General features: G+C 39.7%; 1 long non-coding RNA gene across 1 annotated transcript in view; it reads left to right on the top strand.

Moving 5' to 3' along the window:
* LOC148149745 (uncharacterized) overlaps positions 1-19,815 on the top strand; it is a 77,850-nt gene that overhangs the window by 47,169 nt on the left and 10,866 nt on the right. The window lies entirely within an intron of this gene.

Here is a 19,815-nt window from a genome sequence, read left to right as displayed (position 1 = left end):
TGTCAGGGACTGCTTAACCAAAAAAAAGTTTTTTAATGAATATTATATAAAACAACGTGTGAGTGATCTTCAGGGAGGAAATACTCATGCTGAGGACAAGGGTCAATGTTCGAAGCTAAAGTAAAATGGTTTGAGATATGCAGGTTGCTGGATTTAGATTTGGAGACTGGAGTCGCTAGTTTAATCATCAAGGCAAAATAAACATGTGATTCTCATACTTTACATTAAAGATAAATCAAGTACATACTTAAGTATTTTGTCTTAAGTCTAAAGAAATTATTTTTAATACATGGCTTCAGCTTGTTGCATTACAAGTCATGAAACAAAGAATGAACATATTATCATTGACTGAAAACACCAGAATGCTTGTTTGCAGAATATTGTTCAAACAGAAGATAATCTAAACAGAAAATAAAAAAAACTAGATCAGTCCTGGAAAAAGATCAAAAATGCAAATCAAATCATCTCAGGTTGTCATCTTCTGAAAGAATATTAGATAATCCACAAAGATCTCAAGCAACATACGAAGCTAAAAGTAAGATATTTCTTATGTTGTGTTTCAACCTGATATAGGATAAAAATGATATGCTGAACTAATTAGGTTATTTACTTTATTGCAGTTTTTACAACAGCGATGAGAAGTAAATCCTAACTCCAGTATTAAGGAACTGAATACAATACTTATCCCCCTGAAAATGATGTCACTTGTATGGACTTCAACTAAAGTCTCTATTTGTATAATATCACACACAGTTTCTCTATCATGAAATCTCGTCTTACCCGTGTAGTGATTGTAACAAAATCAGCCAGGTGGACCTCATAGAATATGAGTTCCTTGACTAGGGCTGTTAATCTGGTCCATTCAAGGAGCTCTGGCTGACAGATAAGGTCAGGGATATCAGGCATCATGCTCACTATGACACCTGGTTCTGAGGGAGCTGGATCAGTGCCAAGGACTCTCCACCTGTGAAAAAGAGGGTGACTTGGTGACAGGATACTGACCTCTGTGGAGTTATTACCGATTGCAAGATCTGACAGGCTAGTTCACTTTTGTGGACATTATAAAGAAACAGTAAACCGCTTTTCACATAGAGGATTTATACACAAAGCTAGCAGGGAGCTTTTCTTCATGAAGCTGCAATTAAACCTTGTTGAATTATAATTGCTGTTAGATGGGGATTCTCAGAAGTATGCAACAATTAATACCCATCTGAATATGTACCAATATTATTAGACTGCTATTTGGGTATTGTCAGACTGTGCAATGTTTCAGTAATGATAGAAAACATTTTACAAGGTCTATCCCAGGTCACCATTTATCTAAATGACATGGTATTAACAGGGAAGACTATAAAGGAGCACTTAGAGAGCGAGAACATAGTCCTTTGATTTTTCTCCAAGGTAGACGTACTCCTGAAAAGCAGAAAATGTGTGTGTTCCAGGCATCCTACTTGGCTACAGAGTCAACAAGACTGTGTTACGTCTGTTGTAAGATAAAGTGAGGGCATTTAAAGGTATCCTGCCTCCCCCATCTATTTTGGAGCTCATGACTTTCCTTGGGCTGGCGAATTTGTTCAGACATAACCTGGCCTCCAAACTGGCACCTTTCCAGCAATTCTGAAAAAGGGTCATCCTTGGAAATGGTCAAAGAGTTAGAGAATCATAGAGATGTACAGCATAGAAACTGACTCCTTGGTCCAAATCATCCAATGCTAACCAGATATCCTAAACTAAACTATTCCCATTTGCCAGCACTTGGCCCATATCCCTCTAAATCTTCCTATTCATATACCCAGGTGCCTTTTAAATACTGCAATTGTACAAGCCTCTACCACTTCCTCTGGCAGCTCATTCCATACACGTACCACCCTCTGAGTGAAAAGGTTGCCCTAGGTATCTTTTATAAATTTCCCCTCTCACTCTAAATCTATGCCCTCTAGTTCTGGACTGCCCAATCCCACGAAGAAGTCTTTGTCTATTTATTCTATCCATGCCCCTCGTGATTTTATAAATCTCAGCCTCTGATGCTCCAGGAAAAACAGCCCTAGCCTACTCAGCCTCTCCGAGAGCTCAAATCCTCCAACCCTGGCAACATGCTTATAAGTATTTTCTGCACATTTTCAAGTTTCACAGCATCATTCCGATAGCAAGAAAACCAGAATTGCACACAATATTCCAAAAGTGGCCTAACCAATGTCCTGTACAGCCACATGACCTCCCAACTCCAATACTCAGTGCTCTGACCAATAAAGGAAAGCATACCAAATACTCTTCACTATCCTATCTACCTGTGAGTCCACTTTCAAAGAGCTATGAACCTGAACTCCAAGGTCTCTTTGTTCAGCAATACTTCCTAGGACCTTACCATTAAGTTTTTAAGTCCTGCTAAGATTTGCTTTCCCAAAATGCAGCACCTCGCGTTTATCTGAATTAAACTCCATCTGCCACTGCTCAGCCCATGAGCTGACCTGAACAAAATCCCATTGTAATCTGATGTAATCTTCTTCGCTGTCCACTACACCTCCAATTTTGGAATCATCTGCAAACTTACTAACTATACCTGCTATGTTCACATCCAAAGCATTTATATAAATGATGAAAATGAGTGGACCCAGTACCGATCCTTGTGGCACTCTACTGGTCACAGGCCTCCAGTCTGAAAAGCAACCCTCCACCACCACCCTCTGTCTTCTACCTTTGAGCCAGTTCAGTATCCAAATAGCTAGTTCTTCCTATAATCCATGAGATCTAACCTTGCTAACCAGTCTCCCATGGAGACACCTTGTTGAACACCTCACTGAAGTCCTTACTGAAATCTACTGTACTGCCCTCATCAATCCTCTTTATTATTTTTTCAAAAAACTCAATCAAGTTTATGAAACATGATTTCCCTTGCACAAAGCCATGCTGACTATCCCTAATTGGTCCTTGCCTTTCCAAATACATATAAATCCTGTCCCTCAGGGTTCCTTCTAACAACTTGCCCACAACCGATGTCAGGCTCACTGGTCTATAATTTCCTGGTTTGTCCTTACCCTCTTTCTTAAATAGTGGCACCACGTTAGCCAACCTCCAGCCTTCCAGCACCTCACCTGTGACTATCGATGATAGAAATATCTTTGCAAGGGGCCCAGAAATCACTTCCCTAGCTTCCCACAGAGTTCTAGGGTACATCTGATCAGGTCCTGGGGATATATCTACTTTTATGCACTTCAAGACATCCAGTACCTCCTCCTCTGTAATATGGACATTTTTCAAGATGTCACCATCTATATCCCGACATTCCGTATCTTCCATATCCTTTTCCACAGTAGACACTGATGCAAAATATTCGTTTCGTATCTCCCCAATCTCCTGCAACTCCACACAAAGGTCGCCTTGCTGACCTTTTGAGGGGCCCTATTCTGTCCCCAGTTACCCTTTGTCCTTAATGTATTTATTAAAAAAAAATGGATTCTCCTTATCTCTATTTCCAAAGCTATTCCATGTCCCCTTTTTGCTCTCCTGATTTTCTGCTTAAGTATACTCCTATTGCCTTTACACTCTTCTAAGGATTCACCCGATCTATCCTATCTATACCTGACATATGCTTCCTTCTTTTTCTTAACCAAAACCTCAATTGCTCTAGTCAGCCAGCATTCCCTACACCTACCAGTCTTTTCTTTCACCTTAACAGGAATGTAGTGTCTCTGGACTCTCGATACCTCATTTTTGAAGGCTTCCCATTTTCTAGCTGTCCCTTTACCTGTGAACATCTGCTCCCAATCAGCCTTTAACAGTTCTTGCTGAATACAAGTTCCTCTCCATCGAAATCATTAACACTATGGCAGACCCAGTCTATGTTTGGGAATTTAAAATCCACTACCATAAGCACCCTATTATTTTTACAAATAACTGAAATCTCCTTACAAATCTGTTTCTCAATTTCCTGCTGACTATTAGGATGTCGATAGTACAATCCCAGTAAGGTGAACATCCCTTTCTTATTTCTCAGTTCCACCCAAATAACTTCCCTGGGTGTATTCCTTGGAATATCCTCCTTAAGTATAGCAGTAATGCTATCTCTTATCAAAAACTCCATTCCCCCTCCTCTCTTGCCCCCCCACTTCTATCCTTCCTATCGCATTAGTATCCTGGAACATTAAGCTGCCAGTCCTGCCCATCCTTGAGCCATTTTTCTGTAATTGCTATGATATCCCAGTCCCATTTTCCTAACCATGCTCTGAATTCATCTGCCTTCCCTGTTAGGCCTCTTGCATTGAAGTAAATGCAAATTAATTTATCAGTCCCACCTTCTTCTCTGCTTTGTCCCTTCCTGCCCTGATTGTTTGACTCGCTCCCTTTTCCAACTGTACCAGTTTCAGATTGATGTTTCCTCTCTATCTCCCTGGAGCCCCGTCACCATACTAGTTTAAATCCTCCTGAGCAGCTCTAGCAAATCTCCCTTCCAGTATATTAGTCCCCTTCCAATTCAGGTACAATAAACACTTCTTGTACAGGTCACTTCTACCCCAGAAGAGATTCCAATGATCCAAACATACTTCCATACACCAGCTCTTCAACTGTCATGTAGCCAAGCCACCGCTTTCAGGGAAGTAAAGAAACAGCTATCATCCTCTGATGTGTTGGCACACCATGATCCCAACTGAGATCAGTTTTCAACATGTAATGCCTTCCTATACAGCATCAGAGTGGTATTAGCTCATAGGTTGCCCAATGCAGTAGATTTGGCATGAAGATAAGAGGCCAGCAATTAGTATAATTGTAGACCCCAATTTCACTTGAAGGTGCAACCGGCCCAAGAGCTATCCTTACAGTTATCTCAAGAAGACAGATCCCAAACAGTTAATTCCTTGACAGTGATCCCCAGCAGTTATGCCTCAGGAGGCATTCCAAATAATGATCCCCGGAAGAAGAGTTCCAACAGCGAATTATTTCCGAGTGCTATCGCCAGAAGACGGATTCTGACAGCATTTCAGAAACCTACCATCCCAGGCCTGTTCCACACCAAGGGAATCAATAGCAACTAACCACAACCAACAGATCTAAGTACCGCCAACCTCCTAAAACCACCAACACCACAAGTCCTCCTACACATCCTTCTACCAGCCCACAACACCACCAGAAAGTGAGGAAAACCAAGTACTCACTCGATAAATCCAACATACATCCTACCGAATCAGCAGACTCAACCCAGACTAAAAGCCTACATTGCCCGTCTTCATTGAGGCACAAGATACGGAAAGCGGGAAGAATCAGCTGTATTTCAAAATTGTGAATTTTTCCCCAGTGGTGAGCTTAAATGTCCCCAAAGTTTCCAACCTAGCTAGCAGAGAGGGGAAGGTGGGTGGTGACATTGCAGGGAACCCCAAGGGTAGAAAGCCTGATTATAGTGCCTGTGATTAAGACTGTTGTTTAGGTTCTAGTAGAGTTTAATCTATGTTTGATTTAATAGTGTATTTAATTAGTGTCCTCTGTATAATTTTTAATGATTGAATTCACTTTTATTTATTGTATCATACTTACCTTTTAATAAATTAAGAGTTTTATTTTTGCCCTGAAACACCTGTTTACTGCCTTCTTCATTTCATATTCCTAAATAAATCCAATATCAGAACCATGGATGTGGGGATGTTTCAAAACACCTAAAAATCAGCAAATCACTGATTGCAAACCAGAATCCCTACACACCACCGATGGTACCAGCACTGGAAGAGTCCGTAATGGTTTTAAATTTTCTGGATTAACTTACAATCACAGCTAACAATATCAGGTTTTGGATGTAGAAAGATCTGGTCCTGGCAAAACTGGTGGTTATGGGGGAAACCATTGAGCTGTCTCAACCAAAATTGAAACCTTTCTGGATCTAGAGAGATCAGATCACAGCAGAGGAACAGTACATCATTATGGGGAGCAAGAGTGATTATCCTGAGCAAAGGTTGTCACCAGATAGTTGCTGAACTCCACAAGAGTCATCCAGAGGTTACCAAAATGAAGATGTTAGCAACTTCTATAATGAATAAGTTATGTTTGGTGGCCGGGATTGAATGCAGATGTAGCCATGTTGATGGGACAGTGCCCAGAGTGCCAACAAGGACAAAACTTACCACCAATAGTTCCCCACATACATGGGAATGGTCAGATAAACAGTGGACTCAGGTACATGTCAAGAATGCAAGTCCTTTCATGGGCTCAATGTTCTTATGAACGTCTACTCAAAACCATTGAATGTTAATAGGGTCCATTCTTCAAATCCGGGGACAACAACAGAAAAATTGCATGCAATACATGGAAGTGTTGGTCACGTATAACAGGCTCTCGTTTACTAGCAAAGAATTTGAATACTTCCTAAAATCAAATGATACTCACCTTATAAAGACAGGTTTATACCTTCCATCATTCAATGGCAGAAAGAACAGCCCAAACTTTGAAGGCAGTTTTAAAGAAACAGCCCATAGCTTCACTAGATACCTAACTGTCCCAGTTCCTATTTGATTATAGGACAACCCCTCATACAACTAAAGGGATAACTCCAGCAGAGTTGCTAATGGGGAAAAGACCCCAGACCAGGTAAAATCTGATCATGCCAGACTTCCAGGGAACAGGTGAAACAGCATTGTAATGCCAATGGTGGACACAAGACTCCGCTAAGCAAAATGTGCCTGGCTCCTCATAGTCTTCCAGAACCTGTGGGTTCTCCCTACATCAAATGTTAAAGCTACCTCGGAATCTGAGATGAACAGGGCAAATGTCACAGCCTCAAAGACTTTGCTGCCTGAGGAAGAGATTGCCTTTCTTCTGAGACCCGCCGGGCACTAGAGATGAGCTACTGTGTATTACACATTGCCCATATCAGAGGTAGAGTTGGATGAACCTAACCCAGTGCTAAATGCACAAAAGGAAGAACCGGACTGGGTCTTCACACTCAGATGTGGAGGCATATAGTGATTGTAATGAGATCAGCCAAGTGAACCTCATAGAATATAAGTTATCTGTTTGGGGCTTTTAATGTGGCCCAGTCAGGAACCCCTGGCTGACATATAAATGGGTATGTCAGAAAGTCTATTCACTCTGAGAGCTGGCTCTAAGGAAGCTGTATTAGATTTCCTACAATGTGGAAACAGTCCCTTCGGCCCAACCAATCCATACTGACACTCTGAAGAGTAATCCACCCAGGCCCATTTCCCTCTGACTAATGTACCTAACACTAGGGGAAATTTTAGCATGACCAATTCACCTGACCTGCACATCTTTGGACTGTGGGAGGAAACTGGAGCAAATTCATGCAGACACGGGAAGAATGTACAAACTCCACACAGACAGCCGCCCAAGGCTGGAATCAAACCTGGGACCATGGTGCTGTGAGGCAGCAGTGCTAACCACTGAGCCACCATGCCACCCTAGTGTCAAGGACTCTCCTTGTGGAAATAAAGAGTGACTTGGTGACAAGATACTGGTCTCTGTGGAGTTATTTCAACCCATTTTAGTACAACAAATATTTGACTGCAAATCAAAGATTCTTTTTCTTGAGTCGCTGCTACCCTGCAGCTTATTACTGCATCCAAATGTTCCTTCAGAGAATGTAATGAAAACTTACCACAGAAATATTTACCAACCCAGTACACCTTTAAAGATGAATTACAACCATGAGTGCTTCAAGAGCACAGAGTGTAGATTCTAAAGGGATAGAGGCATACATGTACTGAATGCAGGATTTATTTAGAGAACAGCTTGATGTGGCAGGAAACTGATTAACTAGCAGTTGTGAGTAATTTCATTTGACATTATCACTTACGCCCATTTAGATAAGTGTAAATGTTTTGAGAAAGGATCCTATGTAACAGTAGGTGGGAACACAGGAGTGGAAAAGAGACTTGTTTTTTTTCAGACATATCATTTATTTGCCACACTTTCATCAAACAAGTTACTATATTAGTTGTGTGGTCTATTCACATTGCAATTTAGCATTAGTGTGAGGTTGATGAGACTTTTCAATTGTTGGAGATTTGTGGGGTATTTATTAGTTGTTAACTGCCTCTAAAAAAAGTGGGAAGTATATGCTGCTTGCTCTGGCAATATCACTGCTCTTTGTAGTGGTGCTCATTTCTGGATTTGGGCGGCAATGACAACATAGGGTACTTTTTTTTTAATCCTTATCAGTAGCCAGGCATCTTGCCTATTGCCAGTGGAAAATCTTGAACAGGTTGTATAATTTTCTGACTGGTAGGGTTGAGATAGGTTTGTGTATAAACCTCAGAAAATATTCCCTTACAACTTAGTCACAATATTAATGTGTGCAAAATTGTGAGACGACAGTCAATACACCAGTGACAAATGTAATTGGAATAATAGGCTTTGTTGATTCTTGGCTTTATAAAGTTTGTGCATTCATTACAAATTAAAAGAAGGGATTTTACTCTTTTACACATCTTTGGTTGGGCTTCAGTTTGATTATTGATTACAGTGCTAATCAATATGCTTTAGGAAAGATATAAAGACCTTTGAGAGATCAGAGAGGATGTTTAACAGGATAATATTGTAGTATAAAGGATGAAATGCTAATGTGACACAGAAGAGATCATCACAGGCAGTGGTAAAGTTGCTTTGATTTTGATCTGTCTTTGAGGCATATGACATGAGGAAAACTTAGTAGTTCATTTCTTACATGAAATTAATGTTTCCATTACCTCAGCAAACTTTGTAAATATTCTTTAGCAGCAGAATGAGACCAAGATTGTGATGTGTGCCATGAATGAGAGAATTCAGGATATTGAGAGTTTGGGAAAATTGGGATTCTTCTTCGGAGAACAGTGAAAGTTAAAGGAAAAACTGGAGGTATTCAAACTTAAAATAGTTTTTGATAGTGCAACTAGATTAAAACTATTTCTATTGAAAATGAATCTCTAAATGAAGGTCACATTTAAAAGAAGTAGAGACAAAATGAAGAGAAACTTCCTCATACAAATCCATGATAAGATCTGGAACATACTACCTTAAAGTGCAATGGAAGCAGATTCCATTGGAACTTGTATGAGGTATTTGCATCTGCATTTCATGAAGTCTATATTTGTGTAGTCAAGAAAGGGTGAAAGGATTAACTTGCACATTTCTTTCAAAAGGCCAAATTTTTACCTTTTGTACTGTACAATTCAACGGTTTGACACAGAACCTCGAACTAAAGGAATCAGTATTAAATAAATACATTGTGAGTTCATTCACTAGCGAAAAAAAATCCAATGATTCTGAAAATTTATGCCATCAGGGAGACAAGACTCTTTAGTTCTGCCTTAGACACTTTTTCTTTTGTATTACACACTTTAGCACAGATTCTATTGTTTCTTTGGTTCACAGGAAGAGACTTCGAAAACATATCTTAATAGAGGCAACTGAAAAATTTGTTGAATTTTCATATCACAGAGCACAGACTCTGACAGATGTACAATAGCATTTCCTTTCACATTCTGTCTTCGTAAAGGACAAAGTTAAAATTCAACAGACTATAGTCCAACAGATTTATTTGTAACTACTAGCTTTCAGAGCACTGCTCCTTCATCAGGTAGCTGTGGAGCAGGAACATAAGACACAGAGTTTAGAGCGAAATATTACAGTGTCATGCAACTGAAATGATATGTTGAACAAACCTAGACTGCTGTTAAGTCTTTCAACTTTTAGAGTGGGTTGCAGGTTTCAGTGCTTGTAAGTCACATTCTCGAAATAACTTAAAGTTTTATACATAAACGGTGACACCTCAGCTCAGATGAAACATTAAAGGTGTGAGGTTAGAGTGTGTCTGTATCCTAATCGTGATTCAGACTGGTTCTATTTCCAAGGTGGAATTTATAAAATATTTCATGGATTGACTACCTGCATTGAATGCCTGCAGATTGTGCAATTTTTTGAGCAAAATAGAATGTATCTGAAAATATAATTCTGCAAATGTAAATTCACTCCATAGACTTATATGTGAATGTGCGTGCATGAGAGTGTGTGTCTACATGTGAGTGCATGTAAGTGCGAGTGCGCGTGAGAGAGTGTGTGTTAGTGTGTGCACATGCTTGGTAAACTGTGTGTGAGAGTGTGATGGAGAATAAGCCTTTGGGAGTGTGCGTGTGGGGCCCGTATGTGTACAAGAGAGGGTCTGCATGAGTGTGTGAATATGTAAGAATGTGTGTGTATATGTGCTAGTGTGAGTGTGTGTGTGAGAGAGTATACAGTGTAATGGGGTCACCTTAGTGTGGCATGAATCCAAGGTCCCTTTTGAGGCCATCCTCATGGGTATCAAAGTTGGCTATCAGCCTGTGCTCAGCGAATCTGCATTGTTGCGTATCCCAACACCCACCTTGGAGGATGGTCACCTGAAGACCTGAGACCAAATGTCTTTGACCACTGAAGTGTTCCCCAAAACGGGGTGGGGGCACCCCTGTCTGGTGATTGTTGTGCGGTGTCCTTTCATCCGTTGTTGTAGTGTCTGCCTGATGTTGCCAATATACCATGCCTGGGGATATCCTTGTTTGCAGCGTATGAGGTAGACAACATTGGCCGAGTCACATGAGCACCTGCCACGTACATGGTGAGTGGTGTCCCCATGTGTAATAGTAGTATCTGTGTTGACATTCTGACATTCTGACTGTTCAAGTGTTGGCAAATGGGACTAGATTAGGTTTGGATATCTGGTCGGCATAGACGAGTTGAACCGAGGGGTCTGTTTCCGTGCAGTACATCTCTATGACTCTATGACTTAACAGCAATCAAGGTTTGTTCAATATATCATTTCAGTTGCATACCACTCTAATCTTTCGCTCTAATTTCTGAGTCTTATGGTCCTGCTCCACAGCTACGTGATGAAGGAGCAGTGCTCCGAAGGCTGGTGCTTCCAAATAAACCTATTGGAGTATAATCTGATGTTGTGTGATTTTTAGCTTTGTCCATCCCAGTCCAACACCAGCTCCTCCACATCTTTGCAAATGACAGTAATATAGGATCCTGCTTTTGATGTATTTTGGAAAGGGTACATGGAAAGATTGAGGAATGGGGTTTGTGTGGAGATTAGCCAATCTATTTCCAAAGTGTTTTAATACTATTAGATAGTAACTACAATCTGATAAATTGTTGTGTTCTATTCACAATGAAGGATCTAAATACTATTATTGCATTCTATATATGTGGATTCCAGAATTTTGTATTTTTATTTCAGATGCTGAACATTGATAGTTTTAAAAATCTTTATTCATAATGATGTTTGTAATTGAACATGGCTTTGATTAAATGTCAGCTGAACAAGTTATAGAGACATTTACCTTACCCTGCAGACATTAAATTTTCTCTCAGATTAATTGCCATCTCAGAAGTATTTTTTTTAAATTTCCAAGTTAAAAATAAGTTTTCTGAACTTCCATAAAAATTAAAAATAACAATATCCAAAATTCACCATAACAAAGTTTCATAGCCATACCTCTGAATGTATTTGTTTCTCTCTTTGATTTCTTGTTTGATGTTATCAACACAACTGCCAATTAAGGACAGCATGTGGCATCATAACAGTGGCATCAGAAGAATTAACAATTTTCAAATGCAGTGCTCAACCAAAGCCCTGTCAACCCTCTCAGTAGGACGGAAAAGACTCTGCAAATAAACAGGTGCAAAACATTGTCTCTTTCCATTCTCTCCAGTGTCCTGGTCAATAATTGTTCTTCAAGAAACACCTAAAAAACAAATGATCTGGTCTTTTTCTCATTCCAATTTGTCAGGTTTTGTTGTCTAGCCCATTTTGACATTGCAACAGCAGCTGCTCTTCACATATTTCTTTCTTTGCTGTCAAGCGCTCAGGAATGTCCTGAGGTCATGTAAGTTGCCTTATAATTTTTTTTTCTTTTCATGATCAAGATCACTCAAAGTTCATCGATACAAAAATAATGTGGAATGCATTCAGAAAGCATTGTGTTTTATCAGTTGAAGAGTCATTGGCTTCTTCTCAGCTCATTATCTAATTGTGTGCATGTTAAATATCGAATTTTAAGAGAACCAATTTCTGAAACCTGCAGGGAATTGCAGTCTCTAACATTCAGATGCCATACTTAAGTAGCATTGAATCAACACTTCACTCTCTGCAACCCAGGAGCAGTACTCAACCTCAGCTCGTTAACCTCATTAATCCCTTGAGATATCAGGCAAAAGCAGCATCATACTCCAGCAATGCAGTGGAACCCTCTTTGGCAGTTGAACTCTACAGGTTTATAATAGAGTGCTGCTGTAATATTAGTCACAGCAATGTTAGTACAGTCTGTAGCGCCCTATGTGGGGAAGTTAGCGATGTTGGAATATCCCACTTCCTGGGCTGCTTTACTCTCCTTGTTATGGGAGAAAGTTATAAACTGGTATAATCTCAAGAAAATAGTATCAGTGATGTACTGGATGCATCTGAGGGTAAGGAGATGCCACACAGGTGCCCATTTGTTCCTTGGGAATGAACTCTTATCTCAATGGCCATCAGGATGCCATGGCCACCCATTCCTTCTGAGTGTACATCATTCTTCAGCAGATGATACTGTTCAGTGGTGATGGACACTTTTAGTCTGTGCCTGCACTAATTCTCCAAGAGCTGTAGAAATGACAGCAAGGTCAGGAGATTTCAGATATGGTTATTTTGCTTCATCTTTATCAAGGATATTCAGCCTCTCCCTCTGGAAGACTGTCCAGCAATCATGGAGGTTCCTGATTTTGCTAGCCTTTGTTATGACATTGTAACTAATATCTTCTTTGATTCTATCATCTCATGTTTAGCAATGACACAAGCAATCCTTCAAGCAGGTGCTGTATCTCAGATGAGTGATCAGACAATCTGTGCAGAATGTCAGAACGATAACAAGCATCAAGCACAATGAAGCAATGTGTTGTGGTCTCACATAAAGCGGCTTAGGAACTTTGCCTTTACAAAGAAACCAATGACTCAACATGAAGTTTTGAAATATGTTACCGATGCAGATGTATTTTGCAGATCCAAAGTGTGAATGCAACATTGAAGAGGTTAAATTCAGGTCCCTCTCCACTATAATAGCATCACCACTCCCTGAACATCACACACCATGCCATCTTTTTCTGTCTCTGTGACCTTTCAGTCACACACACCCACTCTCTGTTTCTGTTTAATCCCCATGGCCACATCCTAATCAGCCATTCATTGATCTCATACTGAGGCTAAGGTGATTGCCACTTGTGAAAAATCCCTTTCCTTTCTCTTCCTGTTCCTTCCTATTTTCCTAAAAATGCCACCATTCTATCACAAATTGCATGCATTCACTACAATTAATCTCTCAGCTACGTGGTTCAGTGAATCCCGGACCTGAGCTTCAAACTTCCAATAAGACTGCATGGATCAATCCCGTGATGAAATTCCTGGCTATTAGTGTCTAAATCCAGGACTGACCTTGTCCTGGGAGGATAGTCCTGACTAAACATGACATAAGTCAAAAAGTGTGGTGCTAGAAGAAGCACAATAGGTCAGACAGCATTCGAGAAGCAGGAAAGTCAATGTTTCGGGCACAGGACTGATGCTGCCTGACCTGTTGCGCTTTTCCAGTGTCACACTTTTTGACTGTGACTTTCCAGCATCCGCAGTCCTCACTTTCTCCTGAACATAGACATGATCCCAGATTGGATATCTCCACAGCAACCATCTGACATGTCTCATATTCCTGGACTGGTAGTTCTGGGCACGCAGGACTGACCATGACTCATTTCTGGGATTGCAAAGACACAGATCACCAGAGTCTGGTCTGACAAAATGCCTGACTGCCTGAGGCTAATCTATGATAAGCCCTTGACTGAGTATAGCAGCACATCGTTTGACCATAACTCCCTTTCAATCTACTAAGGACTTTGGCTTTCAGGCATAGTTATTTGCTTCAGGAAGATGTGTGTTTCTGTGTAAGCTGATGGTACTTAATGTGATTTTGACATAGCACAATGCTATAGAGCTGCATGCCCATCTTCTTGACCGTTCAGTGCTCTGAACCATGACAAGCTACCTTTGCGCTAAAACGAAAGCCAGAGAATCTTTCAGCATTTAAGTTATGACTGAACAGCCTATGTACGACAAAGTAATGCAAACCAAAAGAGAAGCTGGCAGCCTCCAAGTATGCACAAAGTGAAAGAGATCCTGAAGGATTGAGATGATGTGTTCTGAAAGTAGTTGCTATGATGTGGTGTGGATGATGGTTTGGTGAGACCAACTTTTGTGAATGAAATGTTTAGGAGGACAGTGTCCATGGAGTATGTGGAAATATGATGGTGATAGTGAAACTTGAAGTAGGCCTCAAGAAGCAAATAGTGAGCTGGTTCCCCTGGGAAACTGCTTATGACTTTCATGTTGGGAATTGGCTTTGTCTAGTTTCTCAGTGAAGGTGGGGAGAATTGAAAAATGTATTGAAGTGAGGAGGGATGAGGTAATAATGAAATTCAAATACCTGGATTAAAATAATTGCTGTTTATTAGCGAGATTCATAACTCAGCTTTTAAACCTTAAGCGGAACTCAGAATATCCTTTTCTTGACAGTGGAAATCTGACTTTTCAATCTCACCATATTTGTTTCTTTCTAGCCATTGCCATATCGAATTTCTAACTATTGCCAATGCCACTCAAAGGAGGGGAAAATCCTGCCTGATTTCCAGTTTGGCTGGGAATGAAGAACACAGTCAAAGTCTTAGGATAAGTTCTTGGCAATTTACAAAAGAGATGAGGAGAAATTTCCTCACTCAGAGAGTAGAATACCTTCTTCATCACTTCCCTTCTTATTATTCTTCCATTTCCTGGTTTCCCTCCCCTAAATCACATCCAAGATCCCCAAATGGTATTGTGGAGATGTCTGAGTTTAACCAGAGTCTGTCCCAATACTTATTAATACCCTGCCTGTAGATTCACTCTCAGGTCATCAGAAGATGGCCAGAGATAGTTATTTCTCACAGGCAGCAACGTAAGACCCTCCTGCCTGACCCAGTACAGGAAATGAGTTAACAATCTGTATTGTACCCTCAGAGTAAGTAGTACAGTTGCATATTTAACAAGGAGTCTTACATAAGTCAGTAAGCAATTCATCTTTATGAGTGGGCAGTGAGGCCAGATAAATGAATGCATAATCAGCATCTGTACCACAAGAAATTGAAATTAATATGTATGAGACTTTGAATTTTGTGAGAACATAGATCAAAGGTATCACTGTTGCATTAGCATATGTGCTGGGATTGATAAGGACAAGGAGATTATTTTTCATTTGATATGTCACTAAATGTGAACTTTGACACATACAGCTGAAGTGAACCTACAGCTCACAGGAGAAACCAAGGGAGAGGCTTGGTACATTGCACAAGAAGAAGGCAGCTGCGTGATTGCATATGGTGAGGATTGGTAACCAGGCATTAGAATGAAAATTAATCTAATTGGATGCTGGCATACAAGAGGAGCATATGGAAATGTGAAGCACACACAACAGTGCTACTCTACATGCAATTCTTTTTGTTCTCTAGTAAAGGCACTCAAAGCCTTTAGTCAAAGCCAAACCAAAGTTAAAGAAAGAACCTGAAGTGTCCACCTCTGGGGACACTGCTGCACCAAATAATGCACTATCACCAATCTCTTCCACAACCAGACAAGTACAATTGCACTCTCACATTGCAGAACATTTCGGTTCAGGAGCACTGTTTGGTAAATATATTGCACACATGTCCTAGCAGTTGATGGAGATTGATATAGCTAGAGTCACTCTCACTCTAAGGATTCCTGGGATCAGGCTTCTTCTGAACCCATGCTGATGATGCACCTCTGACCATAATTATAAGATGTCTGCTGGATATGCAGCAAAAAGTAGGGGATCTGAGATTCCACAGCTTTGGGTTGGTTTTAAAGGAATCAATGCAAGCCATGAGTCCTGCCTTCTTCCAGCATTTGACTGCATGGTGTCCTCTGTAATAGGTTAGTGACTTCCTCAGGCAACCAGTCCCTTAGACAGCTAACCTCCTCTCTGACCTGCACTCTGTCATTCTGAGCATAGAATCCATATGGCATTGGCGAGGCTGGAATGAGGAACATAGACCTTACTGCAGATGCCTCTTCTCCTCGTACACCAAGCTCATGCCAACTGTATTGGAGGTTTTCTTCCAGAACATTCGCAGGGTGCATCATCGTCTCAGTCATTGACCCCTTGCTTCCAAGGATGTCCCAGTGCCAAAGGGGGATGCTTCCCAGGAGATCAGAGTCCCAAGGCCTCAGGCTTCCAGGGGATACTGAATATTGCCCTCCAATCAATGGGGTAAAGTGTTCATTAGATTACTTCCACCTCAGCTATTGATATCAGGATTGTGCCAAGGCATATTTGCCCCAAGCAAAAACCTAAAACGTTATGAGAACATAAATTTAGCACAGGTGTTCTAAAAAAATATCAATTGATCACTTGTAAGTATTGAGCATTTTATTGACTTCATTTTTTTCACATTAATATCATTGTATTTTTGGGACTAGGTTAATTAGATTGCTAAATATATATTGGTAAGTTTCATTGGTTAGTATGCATTGATGGTTACAATGTAACAAAGGAAATTTTATTATAATGAGGAAGTTATGTAGCTTGTTTGTAATAGTTTTTAATTAAATATTGGTGTCTAACTTTGCCCTTGCCTGACCATGAGCTAAATATGTAGGTTTGGCTGGCCTTTCCTTATATGCATTGTCAAGGAAAATGTCAGAGATTACACTGACTCGGGATAGATGAACTATTGTAGATGCACTCACAACCCTATAATCATGTTACAGGATTGGTTGGTCAAATAGACTTAGTGTACAAAGCATGTGTCTTTGGAAAGAGTGTTCACTAGTGAGTATGCCCTTCAAGTTAGACAGATTCAGATAGCCACAGCACAGAGGTTGGAATGGAATTGGTTGACATCCAGAGAAGACAATGGTATCATGTCCTTTAAGAGCTTTACTCTAGGGTGGCTTTGTGTAGTGAAGTTTCCCTGGTATCCTGTGCATGTTCCTCCATTGTCCTGGCTGCATGTAAAGGCTCACACATATTCATGTCCTTCTCAGTCCTATCAACTTTATATTTATCTGAAAGGGAGTCCTGTTCCTCCCTCTTATCTTGCTGCAATGATTCTTTGAGATGCACAATCCCATTGCAGTGCGCAGCAAGCCTTAACTAATTTGACAAGCCTCTCCAGACAGGAGAGGTTTGCTATTGGTTTGCCCAATGATGGTTCTGATGGACTACATGCCTCACTGGGTCAATGATCAGGCATAGAGTGGTCAGTCCTTGACATTCCAAAGTTAAGCCTGTGACCTTAAATTTACAGGGAGCTGCAAAGTTGTACAAAATGATAAGGACATGAAGTCTGCGGGAAATGAGCATAGGTCTGTTTGTTTCTTTTCCTGTGGTGGCAGATTATGTTGCAGATCTAAGGAGTGAAAGCCTTTGTTGTTTGACAAAGCAGTTGGCTGTTCCCAGGTATCTTTGATTTACAGAATACAATCAAGGGAATCTTCCCAAGGCCAATGCCTTTGTTTGCCTGTCTGCCCTTATCAGTGGAGGGTTTAATGAAGTTGTTTGAACAATGGAAAAGGGCAAAGGTCATCTTGTCTATGCAGTCATGTGTTGCAGTTCTGTAATACCCATGTGTCACCCATGTTGTCCTGGAAGCAACTGCTGCTGAAAATATTTGTAGGAGTTAGTGGGAAGTTCAGGGAGAAGAAGAACTCAGGGTTCTGGCATTGCTTGGGAATATTGGAATGACAGAGAGCAGCTCAATGACCTATCTGAAAGGGTTCATATGCTCTAACAGGAAATCTTGGAAGTCAAGATCATTTGCAAACTGAATGTAGATATATTTCCCTCCATGGTCATGAAGAGCATTGAAGAAGTGTTCAGGTGAAGGTAGTTTTGGTGAATTTGGAACCAGTTACTCCATGGAAAGCCCAACTGTCTCTTTGTTTTTCCTTATTAAGGTTTCTATTAGCGCTGAACAATAAAATCTACTATAATAAGGTAATTACTGAAAATAAATAAGACCTGTGCCAAAATTGATATAGTATAGACTTCTGTGAAATTTCCTACACTCAGAGGATCATAGGTAGACTCGTTATACAATTCCTGATGTGAGAGGGTTCCTCTGTGAAACATATTTCTGCCAGGGCTACACAAGAAAGACATGAATGAACAAGGAGATTTGGGCTGTCTTCACAACCAATCATAGAGATCCAACATATCATCCATCATAAAGTACAAGTGTTTCTTAAATTATTAAAGGATTTTTGCCTCCACCAGCTTATAGAGAAATCTATTGCATACATCACTGTCTCTGTGATTTCCTAATATCTGTTTTAAACCTGTTTGGTTTTTCCAACCTCTCATCTTTTGCTCCATTTTTAAAATTTTAAATTGGGAATATTTATTGGGATTTACTTTTACTATGCTATTTTAATTCTGTATATCTAGGTGAGGTTCACTTTCTGTCTCCTAACAAGGTTAACATGATTTCCACCTTTATTATTAATAACTCAATGCTCTGACTCAAGGAAGACAGATCGAAGTTTTTTGCACCACCTTCAGGTTTTGAGCAGTACTGTAAAACACTGAGGAGTTATTTTCCTTAAATATGCTCCAATTTTAGACATATATTTCAGCAGTCTGTTTGATTGCAGCCTCAGTAATTGAACATGAAAGACGATATCTTAATTCAACAAGAAGAAATCAATTCAAATAATGGCTAAGGTAGTTTGATGAATGAGACAGCATTTTATGTTGCAGATATTTTAAAAATGCAAATTAGTGCAAGAGACAAAACATGAAAGAAAATTCTAGAACTTTGCTTTCTTCCTACATCAGATGCTAATAATGAAAGTACTGGAAAATGTGTAAAAACGCTTTCTGTTAAATACCATCTAAAATGTCACGTTCAATGTTTTTGTATTACAAATGATTAGAAATGACATCAGAATCAAAAAGTTATTTTGGAATTTAAACACATATAAATGATCACCCTGAAGAAGAATAAGTGTGAACCAAAATAGGGAAAGAAATAAACATACATTTTTTCTGAAGCTAATTAGATGAAGTTCGTTTACAGAATTTTTGAGGAACACTGCTTTGGAAGAAGCTTTAATTGATGAGAAACTTTACAGAGTTGCACCAAGGAAAGTAACAGAACTCCAGAGTAGAATTGGACACGCTATCAATTCCAATAAAATACCTTCAAAGGGCTATCAGAACATTTCACTTATACTTTGATATAGCAACAATATACAACGTGTTTAACTACACAATCAACCAAATTTTCCTATGGCCTACAGCCAAACCAAAAGCAAAAATGTTGTAATACTGTCATTACAACTTTTCTTCTGTACAAACTCACATGAATTTTTGATGGATGAGAGTGCATAATTTAACTGTGTTTTCTAAACTTGTAGGGCTGTTTGAAAATGCTGCAGTGTCAGAGGACAGAGCATAGAAAGAGTTATATAAGACGGATAAAGCCTCCACATCAAAATACTTGTGAAAAATTGTATTGTAAATCTTTGGATATGATGTGCTATATGAATAATAAATAATTTCAGGTCTTATTTTGAGTAATGAAAATTAGTTTTTTTTTGGATATTTTGGAATATATGTGAATTCAAAGCTCCCTTATTGTTCTTTTTTCCTGGTGGGAAGAAGTAAAAGTTCATATTAAGTATAAATATTAAATTTCAGATTGATTTGAAATGTTTATCCAGTGCTATTGTCTGAACTACTCTATCAAACCAACAGTTTCTGTTTCTATATAAAATGTTCA

This window comes from Chiloscyllium plagiosum, unplaced genomic scaffold (assembly GCF_037043375.1).
Source record: "Chiloscyllium plagiosum isolate Xiang-an unplaced genomic scaffold, Cpla_swu_hap1 HiC_scaffold_6, whole genome shotgun sequence".
NCBI classification, from domain to species: domain Eukaryota; kingdom Metazoa; phylum Chordata; class Chondrichthyes; order Orectolobiformes; family Hemiscylliidae; genus Chiloscyllium; species Chiloscyllium plagiosum.
This window is presented reverse-complemented; position numbering and strand designations above follow the sequence as displayed.